We start from the raw sequence: 16,201 nt of genomic DNA on the forward strand, positions 1-16,201 counted from the left end.
AAAACAGAATCCAAATTGCCGTGATACGCAGTCAATTATTTAACTGCTGCCAATTTCATATCCAGCCAGATTCATATATCAAAGTCGCTGGATGTCATCAAAGCCATAAATCCGGTCTTTGATCCATCCGAGTTCCAAGGGGGAGGAGGAGGAGGAGGAGGAGGAGGAGGAGGAGGAGGAGGAGGAGGAGGAGGTGGAGGAGGAGGAGGCAGGTTTGGAGAGCGATTTATTACCACCAGCGTTAATTTCATCTGCGTGTATGTGTATGCATATACATATTGATGCTTCCCATCGCCATCGGTGCTTTGCGATGCATCGAACTCGCTCAGGATAGAGGCCACTGCACCAGTTTACAGTTTCCCCTTACTGTAACAGTTTCCCTTCATGAAGCTATAGGGCGACATACATACAAATATATACATTATATATATATAATATATATATATATATATATATATATATATATATATATATATATATATACATATATACATACATATATATACATATATACAAGACAGGGTGAGGAAGTACCGATAGTGACACGTACCGTTAAAGGCCATTACGCCTCTCCTGACTTATGAAATGCATTCAGTAACTGGAAATCAATCAGTCGACTGTAGGGAGTCAATCAGTCGACTGTAGTGAGTCGACTGTAGTGGACAGAAGCCCTAAAAGGAGAAGGGTATAGGGTAGCATCCTCATCTCAAAATCATAATAGATCCATATTTGCGAAAATTCGGCTATAAAGCCAGGCACTTGGGCACTTCCAGCCAGCCAATCAGCGCTTCACTTCCAGCCAGTCAGTGCTTCACTTCCAGCCAGTCAGTGCTTCACTTCCAGCCAGTCAGCACTTCACTTCCAGCCAATCAGCGCTTCACTTCCAGCCAATCAGCGCTTCACTTCCAGCCAATCAGCGCTTCACTTCCAGCCAATCAGTGCTTCACTTCCAGCCAATCAGCGCTTCACTTCCAGCCAATCAGCGCTTCACTTCCAGCCAATCAGTGCTTCACTTCCAGCCAATCAGTGCTTCACTTCCAGCCAATCAGCGCTTCACTTCCAGCCAGTCAGCGCTTCACTTCCAGCCAGTCAGTGCTTCACTTCCAGCCAATAAGTGCTTACGACGGTGAAAAAGAGAGACTTGGAGTGTCTGGACAGAAAGACGGAACAAAGGAAGCGGAATGGAGGTAAAGTAAAAGGCTAAAATTGTGTGCAGCTCGAGGCCGAAGGGACGCCGCAAAAACCTCTATTAATGCCTACAGTGCACAATGTGAGGTTCACTGGCGGCACACCCCCTAACTGTGGAACTGGAGGAACAACATCTGCGGTCCACCAGGTAAAAGGAAAAGCAAGGAAGAGAAGCGTGAATGTAGAATGAGAAAGAAAAAGAGGAAGTAGAAGTTATTGAAAAGAATATTTAGTGTATTGAATGTAGATAAAATTCACAGACATACAAATTCAGTATAAAACTCAGCATATCTGAAACGATATATCACAGTACACTGAAGTGACAGTTTATGTTATGATACTGAGGGAAGATATACAGGTGAAATAAACGTTTCATTCTCAATTTTTGTAATGAAGGAGTAGAACAACGAGAAAGTTCTGACTGGGTGGGACGGAAGACGTGGTGGAACAGAATGGAACGAATGGGATTCGTGTTCTTGAAGAACGAGGAGACGGCGAGCGGTCCAGTGCATGTAGAAGAATGTAGGAGGAGGGGAAGAGATGCTTTGCTGATTAGCCTATTATGGAAGCGGCTGATGAGGATGTTTTGTGCAAAGAAACTTCCTCCTTCAATAAAACCTTGAACTGCTTATAAAACTTATTACATAATATATACAAACACATATATACATATATATAATATATATGTATATATAATATATATACATATATATATATATATGATATATGACTGTATATATACATATATGTATATATATACAATATGTATGGCATATATTGTACATACTGTATATACAATTTGTACGACATATGAAGTGGGCCGCATGTGGCTAAATCTAACGGGAATGAACCACCGCATGAAACGTTAAAAATCAAATACGAATTAAATTATACATTTTTATTAGGGATAGAAAATTTAGCTATTGTTTTTTTTCCTATCTCTATAAAAAAGACTTCTTTTTTTTTTGTAACGGAATGCAAGCATATTTAGGTGGATTCAAATCCGGATAAAATTATTTTTTTCATGGGGGGGGTGGAGGGTGTGTTCTTAGCATCTTAATATTTTAATTGCAAAAGAATAACAACTATAAAATTATTACTCATATATATAGATACGTTATAAGTCATATATATATATATATATATATATATATATATATATATATATATATATCAATGAACTGAGATTATTTCGGAAATTCTTTCTGATTTCATAATGAAAATTAGTTTAGTAATCGATAATACCTAACTATGATCATTCGCTCTAGAGTCAAAGCAGTTCTAAAACAACTAAAGTCTTCACTCTAAATATTTCAAAATGATAACTTACACAGTAAATAAAAAATGATAAAGTTGTCTATTTTCATACGTACCATATTTCCCCTTCTGAAAAATGACAACGCACATGACACCACTAATTATAAAAATAAATCGAAAGAAACAAAAATAAATAAAAAAAACTACGTATTTAAAGTACTCGCCATTTATGTCACTTAAAACACCCAGCGGTCCACGCCGGTAAGCCCTCTTTAAACTCTTTAAACCGCTATATGCATAACTGTACGTTCATATTCTATTTATCACAACAACGGGAACCGAACAGGAATGGGAATGTTTACTTCCAAAATTATGCATAGGAATGATTCCAAATCATCAGCATCATTTACATTTAGATGACAAGTGACGGTTTATAGGATTCTGCGGACCTGATCGCTTCCTGATTTTATGTCCGACGAAAGATATCTCAATGTATTAATCATTTGTGTAAGCAATTGATGTAAACTGCCAATTCACTCAGTTCGAGATTTGGCAAATATATGATGAGGCGTGAGTGAATACACACGCAACCACACACACACACACACAGATATATATGTATGTGTATGTATATGTATATGTATATAATATATATATATATATATATATATATATATATATATATATATATATATATATATATATATATATATATATTACATACTACATGAGCAAAAACCACAATAATGTGGCTTTTTTACTCACTATTTCCGATCACAATATAGTGATGTACTGCAGATTATATATATATATATATATATATATATATATATATATATATATATATATATATATATATATATATATATATATATATATATATATATATATATATATATATTTATATATCTGTAATTAGGTATATATATACATATATATATATATATATATATATATATATATATATATATATATATATATATATATATATATATATATATATATATATATAATACACACACACATAAATATATATATAGTAATAATAATTCTCTCTTTGAGCCCCCGACTTGAATAAAATACTTGAAGGCTCACTGTCTGAAAAACAGTATTCGCTGCAAACCCGCAAAAACGAATCACCGTTCATATAAATCCAAACTCTTCTTTTCTACCCGAGCGATCAATACCGACCAGACTTCACTCAACTGCAGTAGCAAAATCTGTCCTTTGCAACAGAAATCGGGATTACAATATCAATGACGAGAGAGAGAGAGAGAGAGAGAGAGAGAGAGAGAGAGAGAGAGAGAGAGAGCTACCCAGCGCAGCCTGAAAACTCAACTGTGCTTTTTAACAGGTATATATCATATTGTAACGACATTTGCTCGCAACTCAACTCTCCCATTCCCCCCCACAGCTCGTCTCTCTTTTAGCTCTGATTTCAGACATTAATGGAAATATTTTTGTCGTACCGTAATGGTATGTGCATTAATGCAATTGAGCTTCCGGTGCCGTAGTTAATAACTGATATTTGCATTGATCAAATAAATAAAATTGTGTCACTACGCCAACGCGACTGGAAAAATATTCTTTTCAGCAACCAAAGCGAAAAATAAAAGAATTGATGAAACAACGTATCAGTCCATAAATTATATTTTCACGAAGCAAATAAAATGGTAGAGAATACATGATACGTGTTCGAAAGAGTAACGTCATGTCCACGCAAAAATGTATACGTAAGCGGAGATAAAATCCAAAAGCATGCAATGTATAATTGATGTTTTCGCAAAGGTGATTCAAAAGGTATTGCAAAGCGTCAGCAAGAAGTTACTCCATCATTCAAAAGGACCTTTACTTCCTCCTTCATTTGTTACAGGATCAGTTAGCTATCATTTTAATAATATAACTTAAAAGCTATATATCCCAGAACTTAGAGGCTTTGAGCGGCGGTCCAACAACAGGAAAATAAGGTAGACCCCAGTTGGGAGGTGTAACCAGCTAAAACTGGTAGCAAATTTAGCTGTTTTCAAAAACTGTATGGTTGCAGCGAATGTTTATAACATGTAAGCTAATCCCTTCATTGTGGATATGCATGAAAAATTACTAATTTCAATAATATTGTTTTTGTCAAAATGTATAAGAGCTGGCTCGCTTAAAAATCTCAAACTCCGACGGTAGCGGTAACACTCTAAAGGTTTGAAAACTACTGACTTAGAGGAATACAAAGTATTTTACTGTCACTCTTGTTTTGAGAACAACAATTCCCTAGATTTTCAGTGAATGAAAAGATTTACCAGAAGCAATAGCTCATGATTAAACCAACCCACCAGTTGGTCTTTCCACTGATTAATGTAAAACAAAGATCTACATAACCTATTTACAAGTGTCGGCACACTTCAGCTAATCTTAGCACGCAGCATATTAGAGCTGTAAATACCATTAACCCAGTGAGATAAGGCTCTACGAGCCTTTCCCTAATGGTATGCCACTTAGAATATGCATACCCTTGTCACCTAAGCTAATAATGAAACTTTCTCTACAGTAAGTTCAGTCAGCACACGCACACACACACACACACACACATTCATTCACTGATGGATTTTTGGAAGTAAAACAACTTTGCAAAATGTGTCATTTCACTGTGTGAATAATGCAATCAAATCTCCTATTATTAAATTTTAAAATCTTTCTTGTTTCTGCCATAAACATTTAAAACATACATAAGTACATACAAATAAACACACACACATATCTATACATACATATATATATATATCACTGTGAAATATCATCTATTAAAACAGAATTCCATCAAATATAAGGAGCCCATAGAAATGCCAAAAAGTGGAAAATAAAGGTTATATTCCAGAGACCAAACTGTATCTCTCCTCAGGCAAATATCTGCCTGAGGAGAGATACAGTTTAGTCTCTGAAATATAGCCTTCATTTTCCACATTTCGGCGTTTCTATGGGCTCCCTTATATTATATATGTATATGTATATATATTTATATGTATATATATATACAGTAACAATTTAGGAAAGATGGGATAAAAGACAGGAAAAATATGTCAATGCAGGACAAACACTAACAACCCCGCACATTACATGGTACCTTTGTCAGATAATACTGCAGGTGACAATTCCGCGTTATTGGTGGTTCCAGTATATGGGCGAAGATGCGAAGTTTCATGATGTTCAGGTGAGTTGAATCGAGTCTACAACTTTTATTACTACAGCTGCAACTTCTATTGCCAGAAATAATGACACTGCCACTAGTATTAGGAAAAATAACAGCAACGTTATGAATCTCTCAATCGCCATCACCACCACTATCGAAGCTTCTCGGATAATTAAACGAGACCAGAAATTAAAAACAATGTAATAAACGATAACATAAATATTAGAACATCATATTAAAATGCTTTCAATTAGTTATTTCTTATATACCATCACTAACACACCAAATTAACAAAAACAAGAGGAGAAAACATGAAAGTACTTCAGTCTCCTAATAATTAACCTCCAGTTAACTGGGTATCATTAATAGCGGAATATGTGTCCCCGCACAACAAATTAACAGCATGGAACGATCAAATAACTAACAAATACTCGTTAAGTATTCAGTATTCTGCACGGGGGCTCCGTTCGCTCGAAACGACGTCGGACTGGGGCGAGACAAACGTCGTTAAGTGGGCTGTCTCCATAATCATCCATCAGTGTCTCGTTATTCTCAGGGTCAGGGCTGATTATCAGCTGGTGTGAGAAGAGGGGAAGGGGGAGGGTCTATTGAGGAAGAAGCGGGGTGGAGGGCAGGAGAGGTTATGTTAATCTACTTACTGTGGAAATGACTGGAGGTATTCGACAATAGACACTGCATGCTCTGATAAATATGTCAATAGACACACTTGCAAGGAACGTATATACACATACACACATACGATATATATATATATATATATATATATATATATATATATATATATATATATATATATATATATATACCACCTAGCCAACACTTTCTCAGTCTCCCTTCCCCCCTTCTTCCCAAAAGCTTGAGAGTGAATGCACCTTTCGCCTACACATTATCTTCCATTTTCTGTACATGTTCAAACCACCTTAAAACATTCTGCAGCTGGAGATCCCTGTCGACTGTAATGGGATTTGGATATAAAGGAGGAAATAAAACTGACACGTAAAAGAATAAATGTAAGCTTGAGCCATTAACTTTCAAGAAGCCGCTTGTTATTGCAGAATATATATGTATATATGTAAATGTATGCATAATGTTGAGATAAACGAGACTAAATTCAACTTGCTGCTGAAAAATAACTGCGTTGACAATTCGTGACTTATGACTTTCGGAAAATGAGAATGAAATAAGGACATATGAATCACTGCTATGCAGATCCGATCGATGCGTCAATTACAAATTCTCTCACAAACAACAGGAAGCTGTCATTTTAATTAAGTTATATCAGAAACAATAGCAGTAAAAAATCCTATAAATTTCCATGGATTCAGGTCAAGGTTCAAATCGTGAAAGAATGTGATCCCTGCTCTCTGGAATAAAGAGTTTTTTTTTTATAATATGCATAAAAATACGTTTTGTTTTCACGTAAATTCTTGTAGCCTGTAAAACAAATACGATAAAAAACATGACCTTCTTGGGGGAAAGTAACTCGTTAATTGCAACATTACAAAGACATGACAAAAATTACCAGGTAAAAATAAAATACAATGATGAAGTAAGGACTACGATGCATAAATGAAAGACACCAACCGATGAATATGTGTGACCGCCAAACCGTTCCCCCGTTTACAAATTTACAACGAGAAAAAGGAATCAATGCGGAAGAACGATAAAAATAAAGATGAATAATTCCAAAAGCGAAAAAATAAGTTTTTTGTCAAAAAGGGTAGGTGGGGGGTTAGGAAATCGGATATAAAAAAAAAAATGCCATATTCATGCAAGACTGCCTTTGAAAAGTTAACTGCCCGGGGGAAAAAAAAAAAAAAAAAAGAACAAACTCCCCAAAAAAGCGGGAGTCAATGTTCGCCAGTGAAAATTCGGCGCGCGGAAAATTCAAACGCCGCCTATTTTATCGAATTTCGTTATTTGCTCATTAGAGACAACAATACGTAGCAAACCGAGTCCCCCGGTTCAGGACCTTTCTTCCGTTCCCTCCTCAAAAAAAAAAAAAAAAAAAAAAAAAAAATTTCCCTTTTTTTTATATTTTCTTCCCGGGTCCGACGACTCTTCTTCCTCACTTTGTATTCCTCTCTTTTTCTCCCATCGATTTCTCTCTCTCTCTCTCATCTGTCCCCATTTCGAGGGTTCGCCTCCTCTTGTAGGAGCTACCGCACTTTTGGCCTCTGTCGGCAACCTTCATCTTTCGACCATCAACGTTAATTTTACTGTAAAATCACTTTGTGTCTTATAGTCGTACACGCTCTCTCTCTCTCTCTCTCTCTCTCTCTCTCTCTCTCTCTCTCTCTCTCTCTCTGTAATACACACATACTGTATGTGTGTGTGTGTGTGTGTGTGTGTATATATATATATATATATATATATATATATATATATATATATATATATATATATATATATATATATATATATATATATATATATATATATATATATATATATATATACCCTTTCTCCCACCTTTATTACCTTAAATTAATCACTTTAAAACGAATGTGTTTGTGTGTGTGAATACCTGTAAATGAATACCTCCACTTCCGATAATTATAAACTATAGCCTTTCAAAGTCCCAGTCTGTGAAAGATAAAACTGCTAAGTAATTACATTAATTGCCAATACTGTTTTTACACTTCATGAGAGACGTGGAAAAAAATGCCGTCGCACTTACAAGCAATGATCCTAACCTATAAAAGAAATGCTCATCAATAAATTCCTCCACATTATCCTAACCAGTGAAGGATAAGACTAATATATTTATTAATAATAAAAGAATTACGCATCGCAATCCCAGTGTATAAAGAAAAAATACTAACTTGTACAGAATAGAGTATTAAAGAGATCATTATATAGCAATTCCAATAACTTGTATAGAAAACAGTATTAAGTAGATCATTATATAGTAAAAATTCCATGATTCCACTTCATATATACCACACCATCGCCAGCAATACCACAACTCCACAACCATTACCCTTTACACGACAGTGGGACCTCGTCAAGAACTGCGCATCCCTAAACAAATCTCGCTTTCCAATCGCCGAAAAGCCGCCCCTACACCACCCCCATCCCCGCATCTCCAGTCCCGCATACCTCTTCCCTCTAACCACTAATTCCGAGGTCGTCAGCGTATATCCATTATCGTCTCGGTCTCTACACCTAAAGCACTCAGACTTTTATCTCTGGATGGGAGAGACGGGAGATGCCTTCGATCCGTCGTGGCGTCTTTCCCGTGTTTACAGGCAAATGATCGGTCTCCGGGTTCTCTAACACGGCTTCCTTAACTTTGTTCTGCGATCAAATTATGCCGTGTCTCTCTCTCTCTCTCTCTCTCTCTCTCTCTCTCTTTATACACAAATATCTATCTATCTATATAGTTAGATAGATAGATGTATATTTGTGTGTAAAGAGAGAGAAAAAGAGAGAGAGAGTTTTTATGCAGTCACACACAAACACACACACACACACACACACACACACACACACACACACACACACACATATATATATATATATATATATATATATATATATATATATATATATATATATATATATATATTATATTCTTATGTAGATATATTGATATATGTGTGTATGTGTGTGTGTTTGTGCATAACACCATAAAAACTTTCAGTAACAAATACAACTTTACACCAAATTACCTGAGACGAGGGGTTCGGTTGGTGAATCCTGAAAAAGGAAAATTTTATGACGAGAAATGAAAAATATCAATGAAACGCCTTCACTAACAACCATACTTAAACCACGAACAAGAAGCAGAATGTCGTACTTCATAAACAAAAATACAAAAAGGTCTCATGCATTTACACAAACCACCAAATCATTCTCAGAAAAAGGGGAAGAGGAAGAGTACCAGGAAAAGCCGTATCTCGCATAATCTGCTTTTTCAGACTTTTGGGATCCCGGGAATCACCAGGAGATCCCAGAATTCAGAATCCGGCTTCAAAGGCCTACTGGAGTGCAACGAGTTTCACACTGGTGGGAACCAATCATCGGCTCTTTCAGGCAAAAAAAAAAAAAAAAAAAAAAAAAAAAAATCTTTCCCGTTGCCTCTGCAATAGTGAGGAGTTATTGACGGTCGGTACTTTCATATTCAGCTTATTTGTGCTGACATTAAAAGTGAATATAACTTTCAGTGGTTAGTTTTTAATTCGCGATAAAACAAAATCTTATCTTTTCGTATAATGTATTATGGTTGGTTAGATGCAGATCCACTTTCTTCCATAAAAAATAAATTTGCAATATATTAAGCCATGTTTGTCTGCTAGAAGGAGACACTGAGTCGCATAACTCACTTTCAATACTTCGTTTGGAAATGATACTTTCTTTGCTCAATGTTTTTCCCTCTTGATCAGAATATCCAGTTTTCTTCACCTACTGATCTGGGAAAGGGGTTCCTCTTCCACAGTATCTGCAACTCTTGATTTGAATTGCTGCCTTTCCATTTCGATCTTGAAACTGATTCTCTTTTCTTCCCATTTTCTTTTTCATATTTGGTAACGATATCTAATATATGCATTTTTAGTCCTTTCTCTAGTCAGGACGTAAAGCATCAAATAGCTCCTTAACAATCAAATAAGTTCCTCTACATACAAAAAAATGTGTTCCTTAACAACCAAATAAGTTCCTCTACAAACAAAAAAATTTGTTCCTTAACAACCAAATAACTTCCTCTACAGACAAAAATTTGTCGAAATAACTGGTGTTTTCGAAATGGCACGCCATCAATCACCCTACAAATGACAGGCGATCATCAATCACACTAAAATCTTACAAATAGCAGGATGACATTGCACTCATCCCCAAATCATCCTATGAAGTTCGTCACCATCAGTGCCATCATCAAATGCTGATCATATTTTTGTTTCATTTACTTCTCCACTAAGCTTAGCTGCATATATAATGACTGCTAATTTATATTTATTCACAGAACTAACAATAAATTAAAATATGAAGCATTAAGAGGTGGAATTTTAACAACGTAGCGACAAAATAAATGTGAAGCTTTGAGCACGGAATTCTGGGTAATTACCTACACCATCCATGTTTCGTTAAACAGATACAGTGGCCAATATGCTATATCAAATCTATAACGACAAACAGAGTGAGCTATATGCCTATATTTTACCACTTAAAATTTTATAGCATACTACTGTGGATCTGCTTAATTTAAGAGAGGCACACACGCCTAATATATAAATATTTATATATATTATATGATTATAATCGCTTTTGTACGTGATTCATTCATCCCACATTAACACAAGTGAAAAATAAGAGGCGGGGTGTAAGTCCTGACTGGTTTCGACTTCGTCAATGGCTTGAAAAAGTCGAAACCGGTCAGGACCTACACCCTGTCTCTTATTTTTCACCTGTGGTAATGTGATATATATATATATATATATATATATATATATATATATATATATAGAGAGAGAGAGAGAGAGAGAGAGAGAGAGAGAGAGAGAGAGAGAGAGAGAGAGAGAGAGAGAGAGAGAGAGCATAAAAAGGACCCCAAAATTGCCCGAATAACCGTCTCCAAAAAGTCTCCCAAACGACCGAGTAGGTCAAGATTCTGATTCCATAATCTGCAATAATTCAGGAGGAGAAGATGTGGGAGGTCGTTTGCCCCAATCGTTGCCTACAATAACGTTATAACAAGAGATAAACGGTGACAGCAACTTCTTCTTCTTCTTCTTCTTCTCTCTCTCTCTCTCTCTCTCTCTCTCTCTCTCTCTCTCTCCCTCTCTCTCTCGTCGCGTTTTCCATAATTCTTCTATCTCTTTTTTTCTTTTTTATTTCAGCTTACTTATCACCTCTCATTTCTTTTGAATGAGTTCTTACTTTACCCCCCTCTCTCTCTCTCTCTCTCTCTCTCTCTCTCTCTCTCTCTCTCTCTCTCTCTCTCCTCGGGCTTTCCATAATCCTTCTATCTCCTTTTTTTTATTTCAGTTTACTTCTCACCCCTCATTTCTTTTGAATGAGTTCATACTCTCTCTCTCTCTCTCTCTCTCTCTCTCTCTCTCTCTCTCTCTCTCTCTCTCTCCCCTCGCGTTTTCCTCAATTCTTCCATCACCTTTTCTTTTATTCCACTTACTTTTCGCCCCTTCTTTCTCTTGAGGGAGTTCATGCGTGTTGCTTTGGAAGAGACAGACACATTATGATTCTCATCTTGCGTTGGCGTAAAGTTACGTGTTTCACATTCATATTTTTTCCCAGACTGATAACTATTGCTTCCGTGTCTATATATAACTGATCAATTATTATTATTATTATTATTATTATTATTATTATTATTATTATTATTATTATTATTATTATTATTAGCCTGAAACACTGAGAAGACGCAACTTATGCTGTTCAAATCAACAAACCACGAAAGGACTTAAACGCTTGCTTTGCAGAATGCATCATATATTCATTTTTCCAACAGAACTCTCACCTCGTCTGTTGTCTTTAGAACGATCGTATCCTAAAACCACTCAATCAACTGTGACACACGCAGCCAAAACTCAGAGAATTCTTCCCTTCAATATATCGCTTTCCAATAAGAAAGCACGAACAAATATTCACTCACTACCATCATTTCTTTCCACAGTTTTCTAATCTTCTTTTTTTTTAACCAGAGGGCCAACTATCGTCTGGACTTTCAGTCACTACGTATGAAACTTTACATATTTCGAATGATAATAATAAAAATATAAAGATACGTGTGATTAAAAAGATCTCATTTAACTATGCATTAATATACATGTAAATATATATACATACATGAATATATATATATATATATATATATATATATATATATATATATATATATATATATATATATATATATATATACAGTATATGTTATATGCTGTTGACATAAAATTATTTGAATTCGTCTCAACACATTTTTAATCCTTCCGCAACGCAGGTTGTAAAAACGCACGCTTAAAACGTTTTAATATCCTATGAATGTTCACGAAGGAACTAAAGATTAAATACGTCAGAAAAATCTACAACTGTCATGAATGTATTTTCAGTGTTTGTTATTGTTTGCTAAATCCGAACAATGGCAATTTATTTCCAAGAGTACAGTGAGTTTTTAACGCAGACTCTTCAGTAACATCTTTTGTTTTAAACCAAAAATATTCTCTCTCTCTCTCTCTCTCTCTCTCTCTCTCTCTCTCTTTCTCTCTCTCTCTCTCGCTCTCTCTCTCTCTCTCTCTCTCAGAGATGTACTTTTTCTTTACCTCGCGCTTCCCTGCCTTATGAAATCAAATAAATGAATAATGTCCCCATCTTGAAAATAAAATCTGAAACTGACGACTGTATACACGCATACATACTTATACACTTGTATGCATGCATGCATACATACATACATACGTATACATGTATATATATATATATATATATATATATATATATATATATATATATATATATATATATATATATATATATATATATATATATATATATATATATATATATATATATATATATATATATATATATATATATATATACGTTCAACTAGACAGACATATCAGTTTCCTTTAGGTTATCACATACTGAATGAACTTCCATCTGTTACTGTATACGACAAATGAATGTTGCTATCACGAGAACAAACTGGTCCAAAACAATCCATGTACTCCGGAACTTTCTGCCTTCCTTAGTCTTCTAAGAACTCTGTGATTCATTTCCTCTGTTTCTTAATTACGTGAATGCAGAATCACGGTCGCTCTAAAACAATCTTATAGATAAACTTACAGCATATTCAGGAACAAATGACAGGCAACAAGAATGTCAAATCAGCATTGCAAGCTGATTCATTCATATCTGACAAGTAGCTGAGGTAAGGATACGCTTACCTTGAACAGAGGACTCAGAAGCGTGGCATTTACCACTTGCAGTTCATACCTGGAAAGAAAGAAAAAAATATTCTGAGACTTTCATAGAGAATAATATGTCTTTTATGCATGCAACTAGAATTATATACTGTATATATATACATATGTGTGTGTGTGTGTGTGTGTGTGTGTGTGTGTGTGTGTGTGTGGAATCTACTGGTCATTCTTTACCAGATACATATGTAATTGTAATAGCCACAATGCCCTCTCGAGAAAGTCAAGAGAGCATTGTGGCTATTACAACTACACGCACACACACACACATATATATATGCATATATATATGAACATAATATATATATTATATATATATATATATATATATATATATATATATATATATATATATATATATATATATATATATATATATATAAATTAGAACTGAAAACCAATCAATTTCCTCCATCTCCCATAGCATTACTTTTTTCCTTAGCCTTCGGACATGAGCGCCCCAACCGCTAGCCAGAGCAAATCAAATCTCCCTAAAGACCCGAGACAACAATTCCTTCCCTCCGCCGAATTGGATTGTTTTCACTCGGCCAGAGGTATACCTAGACTATTAGGAGAGAGGCTCCCTGGAGGGAACTTTTTTTCCCCATCCGCCTATCCTCCAACAGACTCGAGATAGCCCTAGAAGGAGTTCGCCAGGGCATTCGCTCCCCTCCCCTCCTCTCCTCATCCTCATCCACAATACCGGAAAGAGGGTGACAATCCCCTCCTCCTGTCCGTCCATGGTCGCTCTACGGCCCCCGCCCCCCCCCCCCCAACTCTCCTGGAGGAGGGCGGGGTGGACGACGGTTGAAGGCAGTTAACGGTGAACGAATATAAGTCTTGAAGTGAGCGGATGGAAGAGGCTGTGATAATGCGATAATCCCGGGGACTATAAAAGAAGCCTTTCGATACATAAACTTCCTGAGGAGTTCGGCTAAAGATCACGTGTCGTCGCTTGAAGGAATTTCGGGGGGGACAGAAGGGGAAGACTGCCAAAAGGCACCTTCAAACTTTCTCTGACAAAAAAAGGCAAAAACTTCGGAGTTAATCACTAAGTTATTTTGTAGTTAAAAACAAAGGCACCTTAATACAGATCTAGAATAATACATTTCTAATGGTACTAATATTACAAAATAAAGTAAACTCTTACTTCAACCTCTCCGTGACAAAAGGGCAACAATTTAGGAGTTAATCACTAAATAACTTTCTAATAATACTACAAAATAATAAAGTAAATTCTTACTTCAAACTCTCCGTGACAAAAGGGCCAATAATTTAGGAGTTAATCACTAAATAACTTTCTAAATGTAAGCGAAAGCACAACAAGAATAATACACATCTAACGGCAGTAATATTTATAAAATAATAAAGGAAATTTGTCTTTCCACCCATCGAACTGGCAAGCTATCTTCGCGAGGGCGAAATCAATCCGCGGCAACAAAACGATAAGTAATTCCCCACGAAAGACTTCCCATTTTCTTAAAAGGAACCCAATACAGAAACCCAATAAAATCAAAACACAATTTCCTCCATAAAACCTTTCATTCAATAACCGCGACCTAGAGGATATAAAAACGGAATCTTTCCAATACACCCGACCCAATTCGATTAGGGAGCAAAGGGAAACGGCGCAGGGGGAAAAAAAAACAAAAAAAAAAACAAAGAAAGTAATATCCAAGAGAACCTTTTAAACAGACGCCTTAAAAATATCTGAAGAGGAAGGAGCAAAATCCGACCAGATGAGAAAACGGGAGCCGAGTGGGAGTGAGGAATGGATTCGGCAGGGGGGCACATATTTGTCTTGAAAATAATCCTCAAGAACAACAGGATTTAACAGCAGAGTAAAGGGAAGGCGGGAAGGCGAGAGAGGCGATGTGATTGGGTGTCGTCTGCTCTGGGTCTGAAGGCTTCTTCGTTTAAACGATGGCTCGATCCATCAGCGAGGAACGGATTAAGAGGAGTTTTATTTCAAGTCTTTACTAGAAGGAGTGAGGTATTGCAGTAGAGTGTGTTATGTTGTGTTTTGGGGGAGGAATCTATGTCGACCAATATTCCATACATACATACACACATACGTAGATATAAAGTGTGTGTGTGTGTGTATGTATGTATATATATATATATATATATATATATATATATATATATATATATATATATATATATATATATATATATATATATATACACACATACGTGTGTGTGACTACTTTTCGGTTGTAAAGAAAGACAAAATAATAGGTAGTTTTAAAGACTGATAACGGGATCAGATTTTGGCTTTGTAAACAGGGTAGTATAGAGTAAGGATAAAGTATGCTTTGCTCATGAATCCATGAGGGGCATGAGACGATGAACAATTTGTAAAGTTGTCCACCGGGTCAGTAGAAAGTCCTTATGCTTACGAATAAATAGTGATGAAGAATAAAAAGAAGTGCGTGACGATATACACAAATGAAAGTTTTAAAGAAAAATAAAAGAAAAGGAAGTGTTTCAACTGACGTAAAAGAGAATGGGAACGCTCAGAGAGAAGAACTTTATGAGAAAAATATTCAAGAAGGAAATACGCCATGAAACTGAACGACAGAATGAATTCTAGAATAAAACATGCAAATTGTGATGTACC

Source organism: Macrobrachium rosenbergii, chromosome 40, assembly GCF_040412425.1.
Source record: "Macrobrachium rosenbergii isolate ZJJX-2024 chromosome 40, ASM4041242v1, whole genome shotgun sequence".
In the NCBI taxonomy this organism is placed as follows: Eukaryota; Metazoa; Arthropoda; class Malacostraca; order Decapoda; family Palaemonidae; genus Macrobrachium; species Macrobrachium rosenbergii.